Below are 7,733 nucleotides of genomic sequence, written 5' to 3'. Positions count from 1 at the left end.
CCCCCAAAATGTAGGATTCTGCCCCCCACTTCATTTGTCACTTGTATCTCTTTTTGTCTATAAACCTACCTACCTCTGCAAAGGCCAACTTTTGCAATGTTTTTTTCTGAGGACCAAGATAAAGAGCACTTTCCTGTTTTAGATTTTGCATCATTCTCACAGACTAGTAATTTAGGGGCTAAGGGAAGGAAGATTTTCAGGCTATCTTCAGTACATTTTAAAGTGCAAAGGTCTTATTTGCATCCTTAGCTTTTCAGAGGGAATAAAGATGAACAAAGGAAAGCAAGGAAATTATTAAAATGTCAAAGGAAGATTAAACACAAAATCCAGGATAGAGACTGCCTCTGAGGTGGTTCTTTTTCTTAGGCTGGGTGGCAGTTAACACAGTATTCTGCGTATTGTTTTTGTTTATGCCATGGTCATAGTTTACATTCCTTTTATCCATTCACAATTTAATAAAGCAACAACAAAACTCAGGGTTTTGACAGTTTGTGGAACTCAGTGTTTAGGTTGACTTTAGCTTAAGCTCTTTAGGTTATATACAATATATGTTTGTGTACCTTATACAATTATCATACTCTTTTTAGTATATGTTATAAAATATTTGGGATATATACTATGAATTTATTTATGGTTTATATAAAATTGAAACTGTAGCTGGCCATTCCGTATATTTATTTGCTAAATCTAGGAACGCTGGGCATGTTGGCTTATGGTGACAATATAGCTGCCATAATTCCAAGCATCAAACCATTGTTTTAAACATGACGAAAGGAACAAGGGCAAAGAGCTGTGATTGTTTGCTTTAATCAATGAAATGAATACTTTCACTTTTCATTAGGCAGACCTGAATCACCTGGCCACTCTTTCTGCAAAAAGATTCAGGGAAAACTAGCCTTTAAAGTTTAAAAAGATAGGGATAAGAGACTGGGAATAGTTGTTGGGCTGCAAGCAAGGGTGTCTGACAAAGAAACCAAACATCAAAGAAGAAATAATGTTAACATCAAACAAGAGTATAGCTTATCAAGTTTTGTCATTATTTTATATAAAATTTTCTGTTATCATTATAGTCGTTAAAGGGATACTGTTCTTGAGTTTAGCAGTTTCTTTGTGAATTTTATCAAATATTTCAAAATAAGGACTTAGTCTTAATATGTTCAGAAGACAACTGATGTAAAATTTATCTTAAATTTAGATGAAATTAGTATTTGCATTAGTAGTATAATTAGAATGTACTTATAAATTTAAGTGAAACAAAGAAAATGACTCAGTGTTAGAAGGACCAATAATTGAATTCCTGTTCTACAACTCACTGGATGTGTAACTTTGGGTATTTTATTTATCTAAGTAATATTTCCCCATTTGTAAAATGGGTTGATGTTGATGCCTTGGAGGATTATCATGAGGCTTAGATGATACACATAGAAGGTTTTAAAATATGGCAATTCTCAAAGACCCAATAGGAAACAGAATTCAGCCCAAATGAATCATATTAAGAGGTAAGTAGTCTCCCTGATTCTGTGGTTCTGCCTTCTGCAGTTGGAAAATAGGTGAATACAGTATTGATAAGATATTCTGAGAGAGATAGGAAGGCCACATTTATATAACTTTTATTATAGTATGTGATGGTTAATACTGAGTGGCAACTTGATTGGATGGAAGGATACAGAATATTAATACTTGGTGTGTCTGTGAGGGTGTTGCCAAAAGAGATTAACATTTGAGTCAGTGGGCTGGGGAAGGCAGAACCACCCTTAATCTGGTGGTTACAATCTAATCAGCTGCCAACAAATATAGAGCAGGCAGAAAAACATGAAAAGGAGAGACCGGCTGAGCCTCCCAGCCTACATCTTTCTTTTGTGCTGAATGATTCCTACCCTTGAACATCTGACTCCGAGTTTTTCAGTTTTGGGACTTGGACTGGCTCTCTGTCAGCTTGTAGACAGCCTATTATGGGACTTTATGTGTGTGTAATTTAACACTTAATAAACTCCCATACAGAAACACACACACACACACACACACACACACACACACGTATATTATATATATATGTGAGACGTAAGGAGTTTAGTGACTCTATACATAATACCTTTGACCATATCACCATATGTGAAGAACCAAGAAACGTAATGAAGCTGGTTTGTTGCTCCTAAGTTCAGTGGACAAAATGATGAACTCAGGGATTCTGTCCCCTGGGTTCAGAAGCAGATACTGAGCCTCAAATCTGCTAAGATTCCACTATGTGAGAGTCTTATCTCCTGTAGAGAAAGAGCTGAAATTGTGGAAAAACAGACACGAGCTCTTATCATGTGAGTGGCTGACCTGCAATGAAAGATGCATGCACAGCCTCACCAGCTATCTACTGTTAAAGTGAGTGCATTGATTGGAAAAGAATGGGACCCTGCAGCTTAAAATGGGGATGTGTGGGAGGACCCTGATGAAGCTGGGGACACTGAGTTTGTAAACTCTGATGAATCTTTTTTTGCCAGAAGAAACAGCTTCCCCATCCCCAGTGGTGGCAACATCCTTTCTTCAGCCCAGCCCATGAAGCCGTCAGCATTTCCACCTTTGTCTGAGGAGACAGACCAGTGCTGCCTGAAGCAATAGTGATGACCTCTCGAGGCAGTTACCAGGCAAGATAATGTTGATTCTCCTCAGGAGCCACCCCCAACTCTTCTATTTGCTTCTAGGCCTGTAACTAGACTGAAGTCCCAGCAGGACCCTAGAGGTGAGGTTGAGAGTGTGACCCCTGAGGAGGGACTACACTCAAAAGAGCTGTTTGAGTTCTCTAATTTATATAAACAGAAATCTGGAGAACAGGCATGGACCTTAAGTGTATAGGATAATGGTGAAAGAAACATGGAGTTGGATCAGGCTAAGTTTATTGATCTGGGCTTACTAAGTAGAGACTCTTTAATATTGCAGCTTGGGGACTTTAAAAAGGTTCTAATAGTTTATTTGCTTGGTTAGCTGAAATACGGATTAAAAGATGGCCCACTGTGAGCCAGCTGGAAATGCCTGATCTCCTTAGGTTTAACGTAGAGGAAAGAATCTAAAGGCTTATGGAGATTGAGATTGTGGAGTAGATTAGTCACTTTAGACCTCCTCATTCCAGCTGGGAGGATACAGAAGACATATACCCTTGATCAATGCCTGGTGAAATAGAATTGTGACGGCATTACCTACATCTTTGATGAGCTCAGTAATTGCTCTTGTCTGTATGTCAGATCTAACAGTGAGAACTGCAGTAACTCAACTACAAAATTTAAATTCCAATGGGAATAATTGGATCCCATGGTGGCAGGGGCCAAGTGGTGGTGCTCAACTGTCAAAAGGCAAGGTGGGCATAGCTACTGTAATGGAGAGCAGAGGCAAAGTGGCAATAAGAATAGTCTGACTCATGTAGAGCTCTGAGCTAATCACAGTGTTCCTATAAGTGAAATTGATAGGAAGCCTACTACGTTCCTACTTAATTTATATAAGTAGAAAACTTCTAGATCAAATGAACAAAAGACTAATTTGAGTTATAAAAACAGAAAATCATGGCCCCTCAATCAATTTCCAGGCTTGAGCCAGTTTACTGACACAGAACCCCTTGAATGAAAGGGAAGCCAGGTCATCTTGAGGAAGGACCCCACTGCATTACCAACAATTTATGCAGTGAATTTTTCCTTCATCCTTCCCCAAGAAGACCTCCCGCCTTTTTCCAGGATAACTGTACATTGGGGAAAGGGCAATGATCAGACATAGTTAAACGAGGGGTTTATAGAAGTCAGGAAATTAATGGAGTTTTAGCTCAGGTCTGACTTACAATGGGTCCAGTGGGTCTCCAGACTCATCCTGTGGTAGTTTCCCCAGTGCCAAAATGCATAATTGGCATAAACACAGTTAGTAGCCGGCAGAACCCCCACATTGGCTCCCTGACTGGTAGGGTGAGGACTGTTATAGTGGGAAAAGCCAAATGGAAGCCATTAGAGGCTGCCACTACCTAGCAAAGTAGTAAACCAAAAACAATATTGCAACCCTGGAGGGACTACAGAGATTAGTGCCACCATCAAGGACTTGAAAGACCTAGGGGTGATGATTCCCACCACATCCCCATTCAACACTTGCATTTGGCCTGTGCAGAAGACAGATATATCTTGGAGAATGACAGTGGATTATTGTAATCTTAACCAAGTGGTGACTCCAATCGCAGCTGCTATACCAGATGTGGTTTCATTACTCGAGCAAATTAACACATCTCCTGATACCTGGTTTGCAGCCATTGACTTGGCAAATGTCTTTTTCTCCATTCCTGCCCATAAGGCCCACAGAAGCAATTTGCCTTCAGCTGGCAAGGCCAGCAATATACCTTTACTGTCTTACCTCAGGGGTGTATCAACTCTCCAGCTCTGTGTCACAGTCTCATTTGGAGAGACCTTGACTGCTTTTTGCTTTGACAAGGTATGACACTGATCCACTACATTGATGAAATTTTGCTGCTTAGATCCAGTAAGCAAGAAGTAGCAAACACACTGGACTTATTGGTGAAATGTTTGTGTGCCAGAGGATGGGAAATAAATCCGACTAAAATTCAGGGACATTTTACCTCAGTAAAATTTCTAGGGGTCCAGTGGTGTGGGCTCTTTTGAGATATTCCTTTTAAGATTTAGGATAAGTTGCTGCATTTGGCACCTCCTACAATCAAGAAAGAGGCACAGTGCTTAATGGGCCTATTTTGATTTTTGAGGCAACACACTCCCTATTTGGGGGTGTTGCTCCAGCCCATTTATCAAGTGACCTGAAAGGCTTCCAGTTTTGAGTGGGGTCCAGAACAGAAGAAGGCTCTGCAATAGGTCCATACTGCTGTGCAAGCTGCTCTGCCACTTGGGCCACATGACCCAACAGATCCAATGGTACTTGAGGTGTCAGTGGCAGATAGGGATGCTGTGTGGAGCCTTTGGCAGGCCCCCATAGGTGAATCACAGTGGAGGCCTCTAGGATTTTGGAACAATGCCCTCCCATCTTCTAGAAATAACCACTCTCCTTTTGCGAAACAGCTCTTGGCCTGTTACTGGGCTTTGGTAGAAACTGAATGACTATGGATCGTCAAGTCACCACGTGACCTGAACTGCCTATCATGAAATGGGTGCTTTCTGACCCATGTAGCCACAAAGTGGGTTGTGCACAGCAGCATCCATCATCAAATGGAAGGAGTACATATCTGATCAGGCTCGAGCTGGTCCTGAAGACACAAGTAAATTACATGGGGAAGTGGCTCAAATACCCATGGTCTCCACTCCTGCCACCTTATCATCTCTTTTCCAGCCTGTGATCGATGACAGGGGAAGAGAATATTAGGACCTGGTTCACAGATGGTTTTGCACAATATGCAGGCACCACCTGAAAGTGGATAGTTGCAGCACTACAGCCCCTTTCTAGGACATGAAGGACAGCCATGAAGAGATATCTCCCCTGTAGGCAGAACTTCGAGCAGTACATCTCTGAGTGGTCAAAAACCATGAAGATATTTGTATCCCATGTGAGTGCTCACCAATAGGTGCCTCAGCAGAGAAGGGTTTTAATAACCAAGTGGATAGAATTACCTGTTCTGTGGACACCATTCAGCCTCTTTTCCCAACCACCCCTGTCATGGTCCAATGGGCCCATGAACAAAGAGACCATGGTGGCAGGGATGGAGGTTACACATGGATTCAGCAACATGGACTTCCACTCGCCAACGCTGACTCACTATGGCCACTGCTGAGTGCCCAATTTGCCAACAGCAGAGACCAATATGGCACCATTCCTCAGGCTGATCAGCCAGCTACCTGGTGGCAGGTTGATTATATTGGACCTCTTCCATCGTGGAAAGAGCAGAAGTTTGCCCTCACTGGAACAGACACTCCGGATATGGGTTTGCCTATACTGCATGCAATGCTTCCGCCAAAACTACCATCCATGGACTCATGGAATGCCTTTTTCACCAACGTGGTTTCCACACAGCATTGCCTCTGACCAAGGCACTCATGTTACAGCTAAAGAAGTGTGACAGTGGGCTCATGTTCATGGAATTCACTGGCCTTAGCATATTCCCCATCATTCTGAAGCAGCTTGATTGATAGAATAGTGGAATGGCCTTTTGAAGTCACAATTACAATGCCAACTATGTGACAGTACTTTTCAGGAGTAGGGCAAAGTTCTGAATGGCCTTTTGAAGTCACAATTACAATGCCAACTATGTGACAGTACTTTTCAGGAGTAGGGCAAAGTTCTCCAGAAGGCTATGTATGCTCTGAATCAACGTCTAATATAAGGTATTGTTACTCTCATAGCCATGATTCACGGGTCCAGGAATTGAGGGGTGGAAGTGGAAGTGGCACCACTCACCATCACCTCTAGTTGATGCATTAGCAAAAGTTTTGCTGCCTGTTCCCACATCACTTCTGCTGGCCTAGAGGTTTTAGTTCCAGAGAGAGGAACACTGCCACCTGTTCCTTTGTGTTCGTTGTTGTATTGTGAGACACAACAACGATTCCATTAAACTGGAAGTTAAGATTGCCACCCGGACACTTTAGGGTCCTCCTACCTTTAAGTCAACAGACTGAAAAGGGAGTTATGGTGTTGGCTGGGGTGATTGACCCAGATTATCAAGATGAAATCAGTCTACTACTCTGCAACAGAAGGAAAGAATATACATGGAATGCAGGAGCTCCATTAGGATGTCTCTTAGTATTACCATGTTCTGTGATTAAGGTCAATGGGAAACTATAACAGCCCAATCCAGGCAGGACTACATGGTCCAGACCCCTCAGGATGAAGGTTTGGGTCACTCGGCCAGGAAAAAAAAACATAACCTGCTGAGCTACTTGCTGAAGGCAAAGGGAATGCAGAATGGGTAGTAGGAAAAGGTAGTCATCAATAACAGCTATGACCATGTGACCAGCTGCAGAAATGAGGACCGCAAAACTGTCATGAGTATTTCCTCCTTCTTTTGTTAAAAACATGCTTGTGGATGTATACCCTTGTACTAAGGAATTATCTTCATTTTATTTCTTTTTCCTTTATCATTCGACATAAGATTTATTGACTTCATATCAGCATTTAAGTATTGTTAACTTTAGGTAACTGTATTTGGATGGGATTGTGTCTGTGAGGGTGTTGCCAAAAGAGATTAACATTTGAGTCAATGGGCTGTGGAAGGCAGATCCACCCTTAATCTGGTGGGTGCAATCTAATCAGCTGCCAGCAAATATAAAGGAGGCAGAAAAATGTGAAAAGGAGAGACTGGCTAGCCTACATCTTTCTCTCATGCTGGATGCTTCCTGCCCTCTATCATTGGACTCCAAGTTCTTCAGTTTTGAGACTCAGATTGGCTCTCTTTGTTCCTCAGCTTGCAGACGGATTATTGTGAGACCTAGTGATCATGTGAGATAATACTTAATAAACTTTCCTTTAAACATATATATATATATATACATATATGTATATGTATATATATACACATACATATGTGTATACATATATATGTGCACGCACATATGGGAGTACATGGTATATTGTTATACTTGTTCTATTTTATCTTAGTTATTGTTCATCTCTTGAAGGAACTAATGTATAAATCAATTATTTTCAGGGTATTTATGTATTAAAGAGAACATAGCATATATAGCATTTGGTAAGATCTGTGATTTTAGGCATCCACTGGTGGCCTTGGAAATAATTGTCCCCTCTTCAGGTGAGGGAAT

Source organism: Saimiri boliviensis, chromosome 3 (assembly GCF_048565385.1).
Source record: "Saimiri boliviensis isolate mSaiBol1 chromosome 3, mSaiBol1.pri, whole genome shotgun sequence".
Taxonomy (NCBI): domain Eukaryota; kingdom Metazoa; phylum Chordata; class Mammalia; order Primates; family Cebidae; genus Saimiri; species Saimiri boliviensis.
Note: the sequence above shows the minus strand (reverse complement) of the source record.